At 42.4% G+C, this 21,705-nt stretch overlaps 1 protein-coding gene across 2 annotated transcripts in view; it reads left to right on the plus strand.

Moving 5' to 3' along the window:
- The first annotated feature begins 3,218 nt into the window (after positions 1-3,218).
- The window catches only part of MYLK (myosin light chain kinase), a 231,470-nt gene continuing 212,983 nt past the window's right edge, over positions 3,219-21,705 (plus strand). Inside the window, exon 1 of one of the 2 annotated variants that reach the window (XM_048486332.1) lies at positions 3,219-3,485. The gene's annotated coding sequence lies outside the window, so the exon portion shown is untranslated. Of the gene's footprint in view, positions 3,486-20,480; positions 20,585-21,705 lie in introns of those variants that run through there. The other variant, XM_048486333.1, reaches the window with a different exon arrangement.

A 21,705-nucleotide genomic window follows, 5' to 3' on the forward strand; every position in this document is an offset into this window, starting at 1 on the left:
ATCAAAAAAAGACTTTTTGGATCAGAAGGTGTTGTGACTGGTCTTATGTATGTGCTCTGATATAATGTGATAGCACCATAGCATGAAACATGTAAAAGACACTCCAAATTGTGGTTAAACCAGAAAATACTGAATTACATTCTTCCCTGGATTAATTAAAGCATATCAAGACTGGGCCACCTTATCACAATGATACCACACACACATACAAACATGTTCCCCCCCATTTCCGGATACCTAAATCTGTGGATTGTTGAGGGAAAAGAAAGAGAAGAAGGGGGATTATCTGAAGAGGAAAAGAAAAGTAGACAGATTGTCTGGGGGAAGTGAAAGAGAGGGGTGCATTGAGCAGAGGTGAGGGAAGAAGGAGGAATGTTGTATGACAAGGGAGTGAAGGGAGAAACAGGAGGTAAGACATCTGCTGGAGAAAGGGGTGGAGGAAAAGAGGGGAAGACTGATAAAGAAGAGGTGAGGAGAGAAGCAGTGGTGAGGGGAAACTGATAGATTAGGGGTGAAGACAGAAAGATGAGGGGGAACTTTGACAGAGAAAGGGAGGAGGAAGCAAAGGTGTGGGTCTCTACTTGTTATATTAGATTCTGAATGGTATCATTTTTATTTATTAGATTTTTTTAGTCAGCACTCATCCAAAGAATCTTGCAACATAAAACAGTATCAATAATGAGTTAAATGCAACATAAAAGCAGATAACAAATATAAAATAGAGGATATTTTTGATGGCACTGACAAGGATGTGGGTAAGAGGTTCAACTTCCCCATTATATTTCCAAAGCTTCACCCCCACCAGCTGGGCTTCCAGCCAGCAGCCAGCAGTCCTTTCTTCCCTCCCCTCCGGGGAGAAGAAACTGCTGTCCCCGGCCACAGAGAGATGCTTTTATAAGCACTGAAGCTGGTGGCAGGACTTGGGAGGCGTGGCCACGCCCCCAGGCAAAAAAGAGAGCAGTACATATAGTAATAATGGTGGGGCGGGGTGGGGACAATTTGGAAATCCCTTGTAAAATTTTATCCCTCAAAACCTGGATTTTCTAAGCTCTGGGGGGCTTGAATTGGGTGGTTTTCCCCTTCCCCCCCATTTCCCTCTTAAACTGATATCTTACTACTATTGACACCTATTCCTTCTGGAGCATTTTTGGTTTTCTCCCCAACACACAAACTCACATTTTTCTTCATACCTGGGGAGTTCTCTGAATAAATTAATAATCTCTACCCTGCCTGTGGATGGTCCTATTTAGCTGTTTTTTCATCAATGTGGGCCATTAGAATGATACTTAGCATTTAATAATGCTTTCACTATTCAAAGTACTTCAGACATTATCTAAATGTAATTCCTACAGCAAGCCTTGAAGACAGATCAATGTTAATTATCCTGCAATCTCCCAGGGAGGGTGAAACTATGTGAGAGTGGGTTGCCTATAGTTAGTTGTAGAGGTAAAATGTTGACAGGCTTCCTAATTCTTAGCCACTATGCCACACTCAATGCTCAATAAAATAAACAAAACAAAGGGACTGGGGAAAGAGCTGGGTCTCATACTAAGAACGAAGATAGAACTTCTATCTGAAAAAGTTTACCATTGTTGCTGTAATATGCCAGTGATTACTAAATTGGCTTTTAAAATATACGTTCAGTTTAAATTGTTTTCATTTTACCTCTGTGATTAGCAGGTGCATGATATTGCAACAATGCAAAAGTCTTAAGAGCAGCGTTATAGCTACAATGAGGACAGCCACAGATACTTGCCACAGGACCCACCACTACAGTACACATGGGGGGAGCACAAATTGGCCCCCACACAACAATGCCCCTTCTAGGCTGAGCATAAGTGAAACTGCTGCAGAAGCCTATTCTAAGAAAAAAGGTTTTTTAGCATGTATGTCCTGCCTTTGGGTTATCTTTCAATTTATGGTGAGCATTTTTTAAATTATGATTTTTACATGTAATGTAGGGTTAACATGTAGTTGTTGCCCTGAGCCCTTCTAGGATGGGCAAGGTATAAAACTAAAAATAAATTATTTTTTTAACAGCATACCCATGAGCCTTTGCTAAATATGGAAATTACTAATTTCCATATTCAGTAAAGGCTCATGGGTATGCTGTTAAAAAAATTAATTCATTTTTATTTTTAGTTTTATTCCTTGCCCATCCCAGAAGGGCTTTCAGGAACAACTGTATATTAACCAATGTCAAATGCTTCATAATTTGAAAATGCTCACCGATAAACTAAACCAAAGAAGAGCAGGATCGTTCTCCCCATGCTATAGAAACGACTTTATTACCATACATTGATTCAGCATGGCATTATGTAGCCTTGGTACCTGGAGTATTTGTGTGTTTGTACTCCTGTTCAGTATAGCAGGGGTGTGTGACCATGTGTGGGGTGCTGCAGACAGTGATCCGTGGCAATTTTCTCTGGGTTCTAGTTTTCCTTCCTATGCCTTTGCATAAGAGCATGAGAATGCCCCTGGGCTGGACCAGCTGCTTAGAGTCTCCCCCCTCCCCCACAAGCATCCTGAGAGGTTGATGGGGTTAGAAAGATCAGAAGAACTGTGACTAGCTCAAGGTCACCCAGCTGGCATGTTTTGGAGTGCACAAGCTAATCTGGTTCACCAGATAAGCCTCCACAACTCAAGTGGCAGAGCGGGAAACCGGTTCTCTAGATTAACATGCACCTGCTGCTAACCACTGCACCACTGGCTCTCAAGGAGAGGGTAGAGGACCAATGGCCGCATCAGGAGATCCACTAGCACCGAGAGCAGTTCTCTGCTGCCATGGCTACAAGCCTCTGAATACTGAGATTCTATTTAATTAAAGTGCAACCCTAATTACATCATTTTAAGTCCGTCAATTTAGCAGCCATCATTATACAATGTGGCAGGGAGTTTCTTTGACAGTCAAACCTTTTTCTTCTTTTTTAGGAGTCTGCCTGGCCAGGAAAACGTCCTTTACGGTTCCATTTACAACAGCGCACGAGCTTAAACCACCAGTGCTTTTCTTTGATGTGAGGCGCAGCCAGTCGCTAAGGATCCCTGGTTGTAGGTGGTGTGATCTTTCCCGTGGGGTGCAGCTATCTATCAAAGCAGGCAGCTGCACTGGTTCTCCCACCTCCCATCCCTTCTCCGGCTTTCTCTCTCCCTCCCCCTCAGGCTGCAGGTCACCACCGTTTGTTGTCAAAACTGCAAGCAGTCAGTGCAGGAAGCGCGCCGTCTGCCTCTGAAAGGGTCCCCCCCCCCCTTTGAGTCCCCCAGCCACATGCACTGCACAAAACCTGCCTGCCCTCAGTTCCTGCAAACATTTCCAAATAAGGCTCCCAGGCATTAAGTGGGCCACCTCTGCTAGAGGGGAATTTAAAGAGAACTCGTGTGGATGGTGCTGTTTGCAGGAGGGAAGAAGAGAGACTGAGATCCGGCGGGAGTTTCTAACTCCGGCTCGCGCTCAGAAAGGCTTCTCTGAACCGCGCAGCGTGACCGGGGTGAGTTTCTCGTCCCCTTTTCATTGTCTTTGATACTGTTGACGTTTTAAATATTGGACTGCTGAAATTCGTAGAGTTAAGGGACAGGAGGAATGTTACTTTTAAAGAGAGCGACAGCTGCAAGGTTCTGCGGGGAAGATGCATCGCCTCTAATGTTGGTGGGAAGAGCATTGTGGAGGGTCTTTTTTTTTGCTTTGCAAAGGGGGTTTGCTCTGCGTAATAAAACAAAAGCTGTAGCCACTAAGGAATAAGACCCGCTGAACGTTGTGATGTTACGCAGTAAACGTGAATAGGGTCTTATCGTGCTGGTTTCGATACCGCCTCCTTGGGTCTGCTCTGAACGGAGAGTGAAAAATCTCCCCCTCCCTCTTTCCTCCCACCCCGTCTCAGAAAGATTTATTTATTATTTTGTTCGCGTTTAGTCTAAAATTGCAAAACGCCCCCTGTTCGGCGCTTTCTTTCCGTAGGAGAATGAATGGCAGAGACCCGGGTTCACTTGGCCGGGCATGCACAAAAAGCTCTGGCGCTTGCTTCGGTTTGTTCCAGGCTGACTGATTAAAATGATTGAGGGTGTGCAACAGTCAGGTTACCTTGGAGCAATGGCTCTCTATTAATTAATAATGGAGCGAAGGGAATCAGAGCGTCTGAAGGGACTGTTTGAAGCCAGTCGCTGAGGTGACAGGGAAGACTAAAACGAAAGGGATTATGGTTAGCGTGCAGTGCAAGAAGCGACTTTTGTTTTGTTCCTTGGAGGCTTGCAGACTCTGGCTTTTGTAATTAATCTCTGGAACGAAGGTCACTGCTCCTTCTGTCTTCCTCCTCTTGCAGGGTAACTTCTGGCAGCGTTACTATTTCTTCTTATAAAACTGTCTCCCACTTCCAGCTTCAATATGAGAACAATTAGGACAGATCGGTCCCTTTCAAAGTGCGGTGCAAAATTCATTTATGCTTTACCTTAAGGATGTGAAACCCAAAGGAACCTGCTGGCCAGCCCCCCACCCATTCAGTGTCTTGACATCACAACTGTCACTTTTCAAATAAAACAAAAATTAATTTTGAATCCGTTTGATGAGTCTCAGTTCTTCAGTCACCTTGTCCTGATCCTCATCATTCACTACAAGTGTTTTTGTCTTTCATGTGTTTGAATTATTTACAGAGGGGTTTTTTTCTAGGATAAGCCCGAAGAGTTTTGAAAGAGGGTTTACTGTTCAAGACAGTTTTCTGACTGCCTCATCATCTCAAAGCAAAAATTCTGATTTCCTGACTGTAAACTTGCCTTCATTCACAGCACAGGACAGAAATGCTGTGTAAAACGGGCTGCTAAACTAGAGCGACCACTGCTGTGCATTATAAAAGTTGGTGGTGGTTGTACTTGCATATACTGGCAGGGACATATCTATGCAAAACGATGCCTAGGGCAAGCACTGAAAACTACTTTCCCTCCTGGGTTCAACCTTCATCTGCACAACCTTCATCTGCACAACCATTCATCTGCACAACCATCTCTGAAGTTCACATGGTCTTCAGAGGTGGAGTCCACAGTTCAATGCTGGACCTGGCTTGGCTGAGTTTAGCACTCAAGTGTAGGCTCCGCCTTCAAAGTCTGCATGGATTTCAGAGACAGAATCCTGCAGTTTAAAGTTGGACCCAAACAGGCTGAGCTCAGTGTTGAAGTGTGAGCTCGGCCTTGCCAGGTCCAACTTTATATTGCTGCTTCTGCCTCTGAAGTCCACCTGACCTTGGAGGTGGAGCTTCAGAGGTGGACCCAGTCCACAGTTCAACCTTGGGCTTGGCCTGACTGTGTTCAGCTTTTAACTGTGAGCTCCATTCTGAAGCCCATGTGGACTTTGGAGGTGGAACCTGCCGTTTAAAGCTGGACCTGGCCAGGAAAGCTCAGCATTGAATTTCCCGCTTCACCTCCAAAGTCCACATGGACTTTGGAGGTGGATAGTGAAGATTAAAGTTAGATGTGGGGGAGCAGGATTTGTGGTAGTGGTGGTGGGCAGCCAAGAGGGCCCCCTTCAAGTGGTGCCCAAGGCATGTATCCTGGCTGCCCCACCCCAGATACACCTCTCTATGTTAGCATGCATATTACGTACAAATCAGCACATACTTGAAAATAGTTGCAGGTAGAAAAAGTGTTTGAAAGAAATGGGTGGTGCTGTTTATTGAATCAAGTGGCAGTGTACTCACTCTTAAAGAAACATTATCTGGACCAAGGATATTTGAATGATTATTGTCCAGTCTCAAGTGTATTCTTCATGAGCAAAGTGATTGAATGAGCAGTGGCAGAAGAGCTCTAGGGATTCCTGAACGAAGTGGATATTTTGGATCCTTTCCACTATGGTTTCAGGTGTTATAGGACTGAAACAACCTTGGCTGCCACAGTAGATGACTAATGCTGGGAGATGCATTGGGGGGTTGCATACCTTTTGAGCCGCCTTGACCTCTCAGAAGCTTTTAATACCATATTTTTGATATCTACATGAAATTGTTGGGAGAGATGCAAGCTGAAGATTTGGGCTGAGTGTTATCAGTACTGGATGACATTCAGCTCTATCTTGTGTTCCCAGTGGATCCCAAAGCTGGCTGCAGAAACCATGATCCAGTGCCTAGAGGCAGTTTTGGGTTGGATGATGGTTGACAAGATGAAACTTAATGCTGGCAAAAGGAGATGCTACTAGTAAGCAGAAGAATTGAATCAGGAATTGAACACGGAATTGGGATGTCTCCTATTTTGGATGGGGTTGCTTTCCTCCCTAAAGAAGCAGGTTCATCGCCCAGGGGTTCTTCTGGTTCTGGGCCTCCTGTTAGATAAGCAGTGGCAGCAGTAGCTAGACATGCCTTTCACCAGCTTGATTTGGTGAACCACCTTCATTTGTTCCTAGGCAGAAATATCTTGTCACTGTGGCTCAGGCCCTGGTCCTATCTAGATTGCAGCAGTTTGCATTATGTGGGGCTGCCACTGAAGAGTATTTGGAAGCTATAGCTGGTGCATAATGCTGGACCCAGAATGCTGGCTGGACTGGGTCAGAGAGACTATGCCATTCCAGTCTTGTTCTACCTACACTGGCTCAGTTCTACCTACATGGCTCAGCTTCTGGGCTCAGTTCAAGGTACTGGTATTGACCTTTAGAAGCCTGTACTGTAGGATGCTGCAATTACTCAGGAATATGCTGAGGGTTTTCTGGAATAAACCAAATATAATGGTATTTTGAGAAAAATGAACCCAAGGCCTTCCAAGAGTCCTATTCAACTTACCCAGAGCTATAAGTAAAACTTGGGCTGGAACTCATCCAGATTTGGGTATTCTGGCATTTGCGCACAATGTGAAATGGACTGCTTAATATTATATCTATGGCTTGGGACTAACATACTTTGAGGACTGCCTCCTTCCATGTGAACCTGCTTGAAAACAGTAGTTATCCACACTCGTTTGGGTGCCCTTAGATAGGTGGCAACAGCCTTCTCAGTCATGGCACCAAATTATGGAACTCTCTATCTTTGAGGAAATCTCTGTGTTCCCCTTAATGTTTGTCTTCTGCCATTGGGAGCAGACTTGATCTGTTTTGTTTGGCGTTCCCTCAGTGACCGCTCTTTCTGTTTATCGGTTTCATTTAGTTGTTTTGAATTGGCTTTGTTTATTCTTCAGACTTTTTAAATTGTTTACTTCCTTAAGGAATACTGGATGGTCTGTGTGTACCTCCCACATCCTTATCCAGTAATATTTTATTTATTTTCATTTATAGTACACCTTTTTCACTGTAACAGTGAATTAATGCAATAACATTAACTTGTACTGTGTGAATAGATTGTTAGCCGTGTCACAGGTGAGTAGCAGAGTCATTCGAGTGAAATTACTGAGGTTGCTAAAGTTTACAGTTACTTGGTTTGGAATATGAATTTGTCCAGCTTTATAATGCCTGGTTCACTCACAAATTATGCACAATTTCCCTAGAAATTCTTCTCTGGCCTAGAATATAAAACAAAACATGATAGCATTCAGATTGACCAAGATCCTTTGCAGGTACAAGTATAAATTCTTGAGTGTTAGCTCTTCACTTTTATTGAAACACTTGTTGATTACCATGAAACTACATGAATATGTGTGACATCAGGGATGCTTGCACGCACAGGAGTTCTTTAGTTTTCATTAATTTAATTCTGTGAGTTGCTTGCTGCGAATTGAATAGCCAGGATCATATCCAGAACATCCTTGTGTTAGGTGAGTAGATTTGGGTAATTTCTTTGTTTCTTGCAGATATTTTATGTGATCGTCTGACCATGATCCAGATCTAAAATCTTCTCAGAGGGATTTTTGATAGGTTGTGAGCAATTACATTTTCCAGCAGCTTGCAGCCATTTCTAATACTAAGAACTGTAGTTCCCTAGAGGAAATGCAATGAGGTGCGTGGTCAAGGTATCATCAGCCCATAAGCACTAATACTATGAACTTGGAAGCAACTCTTAGAAAACAGACCAGCTTTTTCTGAACACTTGCCAAGGAAGCTCAGACATGCAACGTTGATTGCAAATTGCATTGAGAGAAGTTTGCCCATGACTAGGCAAGGTGGAAGAAGGCTGTTGTCTGCACATGCATCCAAACTGATTTTAATTCCACAGGTGGATCATGATTTTGGCTGAAATCACTTGGTGCACCATTAGGGTTGCCAGGTCCCCACTGGCCACCAACAGGGTTGCCAAATCCAGGTTGGAAAACCCCTTGGAGATTTGGGGATGGAACCTGGGGAGGACGGGGACTTCAGTGTGGTACGATCTCACAGAGTTCACCCTCCAAAGCAGCAAATTGTTCCAGGATCTGGGGTGCTGTGTGGTTTCCGGGCTGTATGGCCGTGTTCTAGCAGCATTCTCTCCTGACGTTTTGCCTGCATCTGTGGCTGACATCTTCAGAGGATCTCCTCTGAAGATGCCAACCGAATCTGAATGCAAAACTATCAGCTGAAAGAATGCTGCTAGAGCTAAACCATGCTTCCCGGAAGCTACACAACACCCCAATGATCCGGCACAATGAGAAAGCCTTTGACAATACATTGTTCCAGGATCTCTGATCTCTGCAGTCTGGAGATGAGCTGTAATCTCCAGGACCAACCTTGAGGATAGAATCCATGTGCATTATAAAGTGCAAGAAGGTTGAAAAGTGTGTGTAAAGCACAGGTGTCAAACTCACGGCCCTCCAGATGTTATGGACTACAGTTTCCCATCATCCCCTGCCAGCACGATGCCGGCAGGGTATGATGAGATCTGTAGTCCATAACATCTGGAGGGCAGCGAGTTTGACACCTATGGTGTAAAGCAACCCCCACCCCATGGTCATCGCTGGACTCAGATCGGAGTCAAATGCCTTTGACATGGTCTTTCTGTTTTTCACATACAAACAGCAGGAAAGGGTTTTAAAAGCACTAGAAACGACATGGAAGTCTTAGAAATGTTGTATCTCTAGGCCTCATTCCAGTTCAATAGATTGTTTACGTGGGTTGCATTTTATAAGTTATTTTCAGTCACAGGGCAGTCATTCCTTTCATCTTTATTACCAACTAGGACAAAAAGGTTGGCCTGCTCCTCTGCCATTCACAGTACCTTGATCTACATAAATCAGCAAATGAAGATTTCACCACATGGAGCAACATCCTCTGCTAATTCCTGCAGAACAAGCAAATCTTAAAGGCACAGGAGCAGAGTTTGGTAAAAAGTAACTCTTTGCAAGAGCTTATCAGCTCTAGAAACTGCACAGGTGTTTCCCAAGCATGTACATTTGTTTGCTTTATTTGTAACTCTATATTTCTTCCCAGTAGGGAGCCAAAGCAGCTTATATAATTCTCCTGTCCTACATTTTATCCTCATAACAACCCTTTGAGCTAGGATGGGCTCAATATATCCTTGGCCCAAGATTACCCCACAAGCTTCCATGGCAGAGTAGGGATTCGAACCTGGGTCTTCTGGATTCTAGTCTGGCAGTTTTAACTTCTGTACCACATTGGTTCTAAGGTAACTTTATGAAGATCAAGTTTCATATGAAAGTGGAAATAGGTCCTGTACTTGGTGATGGTTGTGTGTTTTTAAGCACATTCACGTAGCATTGCATGGATATACCATCATGCAAATCAACTCTGGTATATTGGCTAAAAAGTCATATCCTATAAAAACAGTGCTAACTGAAAACATTACATTAAAATTTTAAGATAATATTTAAAATTCAGAACTTGAAATCCTTACAATGTGTGTAATCTTATGGAATTTTAAAATAATGCTGTTAGCCAGTGGGAATAGATCAGGGGTCTGCAACCTGCGGCTCTCCAGATGTTAATGGACTACAATTTCCATCAGCCCTTGCCAGCATGACCAATTGTCCATGCTGGCAGGGGCTGATGAGTGAGTCCAGATTTAGAAAACATGGAGTTGCAGGCTGGAACTATGAACTCTCCTACACCTGGTTGTGGTGGGTTTTACAGGCTGTGTGGCCGTGGTCTGGTAGATCTTGTTCCTAACGTTTCGCCTGCGTCTGTAGCTGGCATCTTCAGTGGTGTATCACAGAGAAAAGTCTGTTTCACACTGTGTCTAGTGAGAAGGGAAAGTTTAGTGGGATATAATGTCCATGTCCCAGGGTGGGGAACCAATCAGTAAGTGTTTAGATGGAACTTGTTATGCAAAGGTGTGGTTGAGTGCATTGTGATGTGGGTGGGGGGTATCAGTCCATTTTTTAAGTACTGGCAGCCAAGCTTTGCTAATTTTCAGAGTCTCTTCTTGTTGAATTTGGTGTTTGTGAATTTCACCTATTTATTTTAAATAAAAAATAGTTCTGGTTTAATTCTGTGTGTTTTTTTAACCTTCAGTCTGTCTTTCATGGTACAAGCATGGCTCTTAAAGCTTCACCTTGTTGACATCACTTTGAGGAAGTGTTGAAGAGAGTGAGATACATAATATTATTTGTTTTGGGAAATTGCTGCTCAGCAGGTGATAGGAATGGAGTTGTATAAAGTAATACACTTTGGAATTTTTGACACATTAGTTCTCATAACTTCATACATGCTTACTTAATTAGCTTGCCATCATGCCCTGAACTAAGCCTGGGTAAAATGACATAAAATCAGTTAATACAAATTACATATTGTGAAGGAGACTGGTGATGTTTGCTCTGTTTTGTTTTTCCTTCATATAAAATATAGATAATTTCAAAATAGCTTTTGCAGAGCAGGATGATGAGTAAAGGAGACTTGACTCTAGGATAGTTAGGGGGATGAGGAACTGACTGAAGAACCACAGTCAAAGAGTAGTTGTCCAGTGGTGTGCCATAGGGCTCGGTTCTGGACCTGGTACTTTATTTTTATAAATGATCTGGATGAGCAGATGGAAGGGACTACTCATTAAGTTTGACGATGACACCAGAAGCAGCAAACACACTGGAAGATAACGACAGAATTCAGTGAGATCTGAATACACTGGAAAAGTGGGTGGATATAAACAAGATGCAATTCAGCAGAGATAAGTGTAGAGTTCTACATCTGCGTAACAAAAAATAAGGAACATGCATTCTGGATAGGGGATACATTCTGGGTAGCAATGTGTGTGAACAAGATCTTGTGGTAGGGGTGGACCATAAATATGAGCTGCCAGTGGGTGCAGTAACAGAAAAGGCTAACGTGCTCTTGAGGCGTTTCCACAGAGGCATAACATCCACAGTGGAAGATGTCATAGTCCCGCCATACACAGCATTGGTCAGGCTGTACCTGGGGTATTGTGTGCAGTTCTGAAGGCATCCCTTTGAAAAGGATGTGGACAGAATGGAATGGGTACAGAGGAGAATGACAAGGGTGGTTAGGGTTCCTAGGATTATATCTCATTACTTAATATGGAACCTACTTCTGAGTAGGTCTGTTTAGAATTGCATCCTTTGAATTTAACAACCTGGATACGTAGTGATATGAGAAGATTATCACGTTGAAATGTTTGCTAGCACTAAAAACAGAGGAGACCTGCTGGGAAAAAAGTTGGCAACATTGTGCATTTTTAAAAATATATATATATATAATTTTCAATGATTGGCAAGTTGCATTATGCAGGCTGATCAATCTAAGTGGTTCATGAGTCCCATGTGTTAGCTGTGTTGTCCATCTGCATTGCAAATGTTGAAAACCAAAGTATGAACTACACGGCCACATTTTTGGTGATACATATAGACACAAAGACATTGTGATTTTTGCCTTTAGAAATCATCTGCTTCAGGAGATCTAGACCTTTAAAACTATTGATTTTTGAACATCCATGCTGGCAGCTATAGTAGTGTTTCTGCATTCCAGCAGGTTGACATAATGAAATGATTTACTGTACTTAATTAAAAAGTGCACATCTGGTGCTTTAGTAAAATTCTTGAACTATGAGAAATTGACTAACTTTTTTTTGTAATGGACAATTAACCATAATATACTTTACTCAGAAGTTAACCGGGAAAGGGTAGGTACATGCATTCAACATATCATTTTAAGTTGTAGATAAGTTTTGAAAAAGTAAAAGAAAATAGATTTGTGTGTTTGCAGAGTGGCAATTAGATTAATAATGTGAAAGAATGAACAAAGCCCACAAATCAGATCATGCAGTACAGAGTTGTACCTGATGTTAATGGATAGATCCAGTGGTGGGATCCAAAATTTTTAATAACAGGTTCCATTGGTGGTGGGATTCAAACAGTGGCGCCACCGCACACACGCACCTCCAGTCCCTATTGGGCGGGGAGGTTGCTTTAGTAACCCCTTCTCAGCACTCAGAAAAAAATAGTAACCACTTCTAGAGAAGTGGTGAGAACTGGTTGGATCCCACCTCTGGATAGATCCTGTTGTGTAACTTGGTGTGGGCAGTGACTCAGGAATTTGCAATGTACATTTAAATTTGCAGCCAAAGAATTGACTGGTTGGTAGTGATGCAGCCTCCAGGTGGGAACTAGGGATCCCCAGTTACAGCTCAACTCCAGACTGCAGAGATCAGTTCACTTGAGGAAATGGCTGCTTTGGAAGGTGGACTCAGTGGCGTTGTACCCCACTGAGGCCCCTGTCCTGCCCAGGCTCCATTCCCAAACCGCCAGGCATTTCCCAGCCTGGATCTGGCAACCCCCCCCCCCCCCCCCATCTGCTGCCAGTGGCCAGTGGAAACCTGGTAATTCTACTGGTTGGTTGGGATTGATGAACAAAATCCAGCCCACTAACACAGTTCAGCTCATGTTTCTGCTTCGGGTTTACAGGTCACCGTAATACAGTGGTCACTGGTCACAATAGTGGAGTGGTCCCATCTGGCAAAATTCCACATGCGTAAGGGTAGCGACCACTTATTTTAGCATCCCTGTCACTTAGCAGTACAGTTCAGTAATTTTAGCTTCTATCCTTAGTGGTTTTATGGGGGTTCAGCATACTAACCAGTATTCAAGCCTGCAAGCCTGTGTGCACTGACTAAAAAATAAGTCCATGAGAACTTATGGGAATTTAGTTTTAAATAATGCCAGTGCTGTCTGACTGAGATATATAGACATGCTTCTGTTTGTAAGCATAGACAACAGATAGTCATTAAATAATAAACGATATATATTAAACAATAAGCTACCTGTCTATCTAATCCAGAAATCCATTTCCTAGTGTTTCCTTGCCATGTTGTTTTGGCAGGTTTGGTGATTTATTTATTTATTTAGTTGATTTTTATCCCACCCTTCAAATACATCCCAGGGCGAATTACAACAATCTAAAAATGCTTCCCACATTATAATAAAACAACATCACATCCAGACAAAAATCCAGACAAAAATTCCTAAAAGCATACCTAAAAACAATTAACCAATACTCAGCATCACTGCCCCCTTGCTCTGGCACACGTAGAGGGAAAGTTCTGGAAAAGCCCAGTGGTCTGGGAGTAGATGGCATCAATCAGTCAAATGCCTGGGTGAAACTGATAGTCTTGATGCTGCTGGTTGTGGAGCTGTGTTATGTGAGTGCAAGTCCACAGGTGTTGCTTGCTCTGTTGCTCACCCTCCTTTCCTTTTACTCAGTATAATGCAATCCTGTCCATGTCTACTCAAAAGTAAGTTCCAGTTTGTTCAGTGGAAGTTGCTCCTGGGTGAATGTGCATGAGATAAACTATTAGTTTTATGCTGTTCTTTCTTCCTGTTCTTTTCTGCTCTTTCTCTACTATTGCTATGCTTTCTCCTCATTTTAACTTGAAACAGTACCAAGGGCCAACTTAAAAAAAACCCGAAACAGCTTTTGCAAAAGGTGCATGGCTGCATTCTCCACCACCCTGCTGCCCTGCACATGTGGGACAGAGCTCTGCTAGGGTTGCCAACTGCCTGGAAAAAATGTTCTGTTTGTTTAATGGAATGTTGTATATTTATTTATTTATTTATTTCATTTGTAACCCATCTTTTTCCCCACTGGAGACCCAAAGCGCCTTACATTGTTCGCTTCTCCATTTTATTATCACAACAGCCTTGTGAGGATAGGTTAGGCTGAGAGTATGTGACTAACCCGGAGTTGCCTGGCAAGCGTCCATGGCTGAGTGGGGTTTTGAATTAGAGTATCAGATTTTAGTCTAATGCTCTAAGCACTGCATCCTGGTTCTCAAGCTTCACCTACCCATTTCCACAGACCACACCTCTTATAAAGAGGGCTGTTGATCTCTCTACTCTGTACTTACACCCCAAAGTCAATCCCTATGTTGTCACTGATGCCCCTCCCCCTTTTCTCATACACTCTGTAGCTTGCAGCCTCTTTGGCCTCCAGGTGCTGTGAAATTTCCTCCAAGTCCCTCTCTGATTAGTTCTTCCTTGTTTCTCTTAATGTCTCCTTTGCCCTTTTCTTCAGACCACCTGCTTTTCGTTCAGGTTCCTTTTTTCTCAGACTGTTCCTTATTCTGTATTCTTTTGACACCAGGACTCCCTTCCTCCTTAAGCCTGCGATTGTGTGAGGTTTGATTCCAAGCCAAATGAATACCTTCTTCTTTCTCACAAAGCCTGTGTGGAAGAAGCTGAGGAATGAGCCATTTCAGTTGGAGTAGAGGCCAGAGGTCAAGTGAACTGAGGATTAGAAGCAGGCAATAGATCGGTAGGATATGGTCGAAACAATGCAGCTCAGGCCAGAAATCTGTATCTGAGGGAGGCACTCTAGGGTAAAACAAAAATCTGATCAAAATCTAATGTATAGTCAGTCAATAAGGCAGACTGAGGAGAAAGCAGAGTGTGAGGTCAGACATGGACAGAGGTCTGCCCCCAGGATCCAGCATCAAAAAGTGCTGTCTATGTACGCTGTTAGTAGCTCAGAGTGGTACCCAGTCTGGAGGTGAGAGCTCCATGCCTACAGGAAATAACTCATTGGATCTTTCAGTCAGCTGATTTCACAAGATTCCATTGGTACTCACCAGGTAGAGTATGGTTCCTCTGCTGGAATTGCTGAAGAGACTAGGCCACAGTTGGGCAGGCCTCTTAGAACAAGCTAACCAAACAAGATTCGAGCCCTCACCTTGTGTGACATTGGATCACAAACTGTTTATTTCCCTGTGAGACTGCATTCTGTGCCATCACATGAACTCAACAGGTTGGTGGCTAAAGTTCCACTATTATTCACGCAATACAGTATAGATTTTTGATTAGACATTAAAGTCTCAGGTAAGAGTAGGCGCACACTGATGAGAGGTAAAGATTTGTTTCCAACAGTTTGAAAAATAGAAATGTAATGAACTATTAGAAAAATGCTGTTTACTTTGAAAATAATCACAGTTTTAATTGCAGAGCAGTAAATATAGCTCTAAATATGTTGAGCTAAGATTTAAGGAGACAAGGAAACAGGTTATTTTGCATCAGAACTCTGTGACCAGTGATGGGAAAGTGTCTCTTGAAGGCAGTGGAAAGAAGAGAAAATCTGAACAGAATCTTGGATTAGTTGAGGTTCATTGAATGGCTTTGTTGAGCACTTAAATAGAGAAGCTTTGATAAAGGTACAGGGCATCACCGACCTGTTGCCATAGTGACATTGTTTTTAAAAAAAGCTTAGAAGAGCATGAATACCATTCCTATAGAAAGTACCAATCTTGGGGAAGAGCCATGACTGTTATGTCTCTCCCACAGGATAGATGTGATATAGGCAGGCAGCTGACTTGAACTGTCACATATTTCAGTAAGCTAAACCAAGTCAGCATGAGTTTCGTACCTTCCCTTTATTTTCTAAATAACATTTGGGGAGTGTTATTGTCTTGTGCATGAGATATGAAGCCGGGGAAGGAAATCCATTGAATTTTTCTCTATTTAAAATTTTAATGCATCAATATGGAAATTAATATGGGTTTGCTTATGACTTATGACTTTCTTTTTCAGTTTGGAAGATGAGCAAAGGTAACAGAAGAAGATTGTCTTCTTGTAGGGATTACTTCATTTATGTACCCTCCCTTTTCTCCCCTTCCACCTAATTTTATGGCTCACTTCTTTGCCTTTGTCCACATTGTGGCTCCATCAGAGGAAGGAGTATATGACTACTTGTGCATTCTTTTAAGTTCTGCCGCAGCAGCAGTAATAAAGAAGCATGAAAGGCATTGAGCCATTGGTTCTGGCATTCTGCCTTTCCAGAAAGTGTGACATGGTCCTTAAAGTTTTGCAGTGTTGCTGGGGTCTCTGGGACAATATTCCATTTCCTAAAGGAAAGAGTGGTCTATGGCACTGGTGCATGGCTCTCTTTATGGTTCTGTTGTTATCCCTATAGAACTGAAAGGAGATTCAGCATGAAAACATTTTCCTCTGTTCTTTCAAGTGCCCATTCCATCAGAAAATGGCAGATCATCTCAGGGCTGTATGCAATACTGCAGACTCTCTTACTGAGAAAAGCACAGTGGGAAATAATAGTAACATCAGTTGGCCCATTCTTCTTTGACTTGACTGGTGTTGATGGAGCTAAAATGAGTGAAGGAAGAGATGTGCTCTTACATAATAGTGCCCTTCTCTCACCATGAAACAGATTTCTCCAGAGGTTCCTGCATTGTTGCAAGGACCTCCAGGTTGATCTCCAATGGAAGGGGTTTCTGCAGGTGGCAGCAGAGCATGGCTTTGTTCTCTTTTGTTGCTGCCAAATACTGTTCCCATCAAGCTATGACCTATGGTAAGTACCAAACCACACTGACCATTGATGCTTGTTCTGGTTTCTTAGAAGTTTGTGTGAAGCTGTTTCCAGTTACAGATAACTCATTGACCCTGCACAAGCAATCTTCTGGCAGCTAAAAGACAACCACATTTACTTGCCTAGATTGCATGCTTGACAGATTCAGGACACTTCAGGCATCTGAAAAAGTAATCTTTGGTCAAAATGGGCTCAGTTCCATACAACGTATGTCTCAATAAATGTTGACGGTGCAATACGAATCTTGGTTTTTGTTTATTTTGTTGAAACAGACTAACAATGATTCCTGGAATTTGTTTGTAGGAAAAAACTGCATTGATCTTATTTACGCGTAGGAAAACGTTTAAAAGGTAGCATAGTTAGTGCTGAAAAAAATGTTTCTATTTCTTAGGCACCAGCATCAGATTTTTAGTCCTTTTATTACAGTGTACTTTAAGTCATTTCTTCCATTGCATCCAGTACTGGCCTGTCTCCGAAATAAAACTGAAAACAGCTGGTATTCATCTACATTTGTAACCTGTTCTTGATAAAATAGAACAATAGAACAGTAAAGAATGTGAATGAATGCAAAGAAGAACAGCACACCTGTGCCTTTAATAGTTGTGTAAAGAGGGTCTTCTGACTTTGTTATGCTGGGGAAGAAAAGCTGAATCTGCTGAATTCGTTTATTCTCTACAACTCTCTCTGATCTCCTTTGCATCTGAGCATGCATTGAAAAGATTTCGAGGCAGCCAGTGTAGTGTAGTGATTATTGTTTTAGGACTGGAAATGTCCTGATTCAAAGCCTCCCTTGGCCATGGATCAACCTCTGTGACCTTGTACTGGTCACTCTCTTGCAGCCTACCTCATAGGTGATAAGTAAAAGAGGGAAAAACCATTTCTGCTTTCCCTAGAGGGATGGATAGAAATGTGATTGATAAGTTAAAAATCACATGACAAAACTGATTTAAAAATTTAAACAATTTTAAACGAAACACATGTCTTGCCTTGTTAATGTTTTTCATTACATCGAAATATGAACATATATCTGATCTCCTGGTCAGATCCATGGACCAATCTGCTTATACAATGGAGATGAAGCAAAATTTCACTTCAATTCCATGCAAGTTCAGAATTTGACATTTCTTCGTCGTTAATATTTTCAAAAATTATCTTTGCCTTGTTATGAGAAATGTGCTAACTGATCAACTCTGAGACAGGAGGTTTTAATGATCACTTTGTCAAATCAATTTCTTTTAGAAGAAAAACTCATAACCATTTCAGTTTGCTTTTTAATTTGAAATTAAATTCAAACCAAAAGGCTCCGAGTGTTACAAGGTAAGCTTCAGAATAGCCAAGAAATCTTTTGTTTAATGTAAAGCATCAGTAAAACAAAGGTGGATTCCGCACAGCATATTTATAACGAGTTGTAATCATTATAAATCATTTTCCCTTTTTATGTTTGCATGTGTGCCTTTTACCTGTTCAGGAAGCGATTTGAGCTCATGTCTTGAAAGTTGTTTTGGTTCTTTCTCACGAAAACATGTTGTTGTGCTTAAAAAAATCTACAATACATGTGTATCTTTGAAAGCATACAGAAATGAATCCTCACAGCCATGCCTATTTTCCCACATTCTGATTGGCTGTTCCTTTTTGCCCACAGTCTGATTGTGTTCGCTGTCTCCTTTGCTGTCATTGGATTGAGTCATACATTTCGAAGTCCTTCCCTTCCTACTTCTCCAGTATAGCTAATCACTGTTACAAAATGGAAATAATTCCCTACCGCCTGGTCTTTTCCAATATAGTCATTAATAAAATGTGATGATTATGAACCTGAGAATCTGACCTGTTCCCCTAGCAAATATTGGCTACAGCCTAGTACATCAGCATAGCTTCTGTATGGCCTATTCATATGAACTCTCTCCATGCATTCTGTAGCACTGTTCATGTGGTGCGGGGAATGGACTCAATCTTATTTTGGAGTTTCTGGGGAATTGTTAGCTCCATAATTTGCACACAGGGAATCATCATTGGATCACAGCAGCTATAGAAAGTGGAGAGGTTCACCTACTTGGGCAGTATGATCCCCCAGAATGGAAATGCAGAGGCAGATGTCAGGTGCCGCATTGGGAAGGCTGCAGCCATTTTTCAGAGAATGAACAAGCTCACCAACCATTGTCCTAAAGACCAAGCTCCACCTACTTACCTCCATTGTGATCCCAACAGCCATTTATGCTAGTAAGACCTGGAAGGCGTCAGCAAGTGTCAACAACAGTCTTCCAACAGAGGTCCCTTTGCTGAATCCTGAAGATCCGATATCATGACCACATCACTAACAAAGAGGTGCTCAGAAGCAGTGGCATTTGCAAACTCCATACCATTGTTGCACACAGAAGACTTTGACTGGCTGATCATGTCCTTTGCATGGAGAACGTTTGGATCCCAAAGACAGCAATGAGGTGGATACCTCCTGTTGCCAAACGACAACGAGGATACCCCCAAAACACCTGGAGGAGAACATTCGAGCAAGACCTGAAGGCATTGAATATCGCATGGGAAGAGGCTGAAACACTTGCCCAAGACTGGGAATGCTGGAAAGCACTTGCCTGATATGCTACTTAGCATGATGGATTTGGTGGTGGTGGTGGTGATGGGCAATTGGACAGTAGGACTCATGTGAGAGGCTTGGACCACAATCGACTGCCACAGGGAAAGATGGCAGGATGGAGCGGAGAAGGAAGGAGCTCAGCTTGGCAGCTGGAGCCACCTCCTGGTTCCCCACTAGGGCTGCCCCTCACCCTCCAAGTGGGACCTGGAAATCTCCAAGTATTACAACAAAGGTCAGTTTCTCTGGAACCAATAGCTGCTTTGGAGGGCTGACTATGGAATTATACCACTGAGCTCCCTTCCCTCCCCAAACTCTACCTTCTCTAGGCTTCATCTCCATATCTTCAGGACCTGGCAAGCCTGTATCCCAGCTGGGTCTCCAGTTCAGTCAGACCTCAGATGTTTTTTTTGTCAGAGCACTATGTAAGGACTGCATATTCTGTCTTCTCACTCATCACTTGTGAGAATTTTTACCTGGTATCAAAGGTAGATGAACTGCTAGCATTGGGAAATGTTGCTGTACTTCAAAAATCAAACGAACAACCAATAAAATTTTCAGAGTTGCATGGACATAATCAGTTTGTGGAAAATGGATATCTGTCTTGGTGTTACTCAGGGAGCATATTGCAAAACCAAAACATCAAGGCAATGGATGTGGCCTAAAAGACAGATTTGGTTGTAAATATTTGCTTGTGAAGAGTCTGCGTGTGTGGTTTGTTATGGGAGAGTACTGAGTAGGGATGGGGGGCGGCGGGAGAGATAGAGACACTAGGGGCATACAAGTTTCATTAAATGTTTCTATTTGAGTCAGTCATCCATTTCCCATTGGCCCACTTTACGCTTTTGAACTCCTGGATTCTGTGTCTAATGCATTCTTTTGTATACTTAAGTTTTGTCTTCTTGCCCAGACTTGGCACTGGCACCACAAGCAGACAGCAGGAGGAGGGAATGAATACATTTTTTTTATTTGAAGTAAAGCTGCACCAGAAGATGTTATGTTTAGTCTCTGAGCTTGATCAGGGCAGCAGAGAACTTTTATTAGCAAAACACTGGAAATTCAAACCACAGTGGAAGAGGTTGAGAGGTCGCACAAATGTTCTCATCACAGCATTTTTCATTCACTCAGGGGGTAGCTGCTGCCATTGCAGGATTAGCTGTTGAATGTATGAGGAGAAAAAGGATCGTTCTTCAACCAGTCGAACCTGGCTCTTTAGGGCAAAGAAGGAAAGCTGTCTGGGAAACTGGTCTAAATGACCCCTCCCTCCAACAAAGCCCTATAGTGGAATTGTATGTGTGGCAGTATAGGTTGAACAAAGTATGATGAGAATGCCCTCCTGAAACACCAGCACCATTCAGAACGTAAGAAGAGCTCTATTTTTTTTTTTTTGGTGGTGGGGGAAGAGCATTAACTTATGTGAAGTGTGGAACTCTGTGATTCTATAGTGATATTGCCTCATTTGACAGTAGATGAGATAGCAAGGTTGGGACCAGTCTGCAACCAAATTCTCTATGGTTATTTTTCATTGATAAGTGAAATTCAGACCCCCAGTCTTTCCTTCTACAAATAGTCCAGGCTCTGTAGTTTCTGTTGTATTCTGTGATACATCGTACTGACCCAATGACAAGCAACAATTAATTAGGGTTTTAAAAAAAATTATTTTACTATTTTATGAGTAGCAAGTATTATCTGTTTGTAGCTGTTGGCACCCAAGTGTAAAAATTGCAGATATGCTATAGCCTGGAGTTTCCTGTGGCTATGCGTAAAGTACTTGAATAAAGACTCCAAATGTAAATGTTATTTAACACATTGGTCAGTCTGTTTTGCGTGTAGCAGTAGCAAGGCAGGGATTGCAGTATTAGATGGGATTGCTCCAGCACTAAAATGGAATGGGCTGACCCAGTTGGTGAATTGAACAGGAGGGGGATGACATTCTGGCTACTGCTTTAAAGTATGTTATCTTTTTCATGCTTTCTGAAATTTTGGTTGTGGGAGAAATTGCTTGTCAGGAGTCTGGTTCATGACACTAGAACCCACTAAATTACCATCTTGCAAGGTTGCTTAGCCCACGATTTTCATTCCTTTAAACCAAACAGCAAACCTCATTCCACAATTGTGTTAATTAGAGGTAAAACTGTAATGATTTGAGATTGTTTTTAATAATCCTCAATTACTCTTTGTTTGGAAGACTTCAGTAATATTTGTTTTGCAGGAGGATTGAATGTATGTTATGTACCGTAAATGCGCATCAGACTCTGATTAATCAATTACTGCACCAAAATTGTATCTATTGAAATATTTTACCCCACTTTTCTCATTTGCTGTGGGACTTGTAATTGGCTTGTACAGTGAAGTCCAAGAATTATAATTTGGAATGCAGACAGGGCTGCCAGCCTCCAAGGTGTGACCTGGAGATCTCCCAGACCTCTGGATGACAGAGATCAGATCCCCTGGAGAAAATGGCTGCTTTGGAGGGTGGCCT

The sequence above is a fragment of the Sphaerodactylus townsendi genome, linkage group LG02 (assembly GCF_021028975.2).
Source record: "Sphaerodactylus townsendi isolate TG3544 linkage group LG02, MPM_Stown_v2.3, whole genome shotgun sequence".
Lineage (NCBI taxonomy): Eukaryota > Metazoa > Chordata > Lepidosauria > Squamata > Sphaerodactylidae > Sphaerodactylus > Sphaerodactylus townsendi.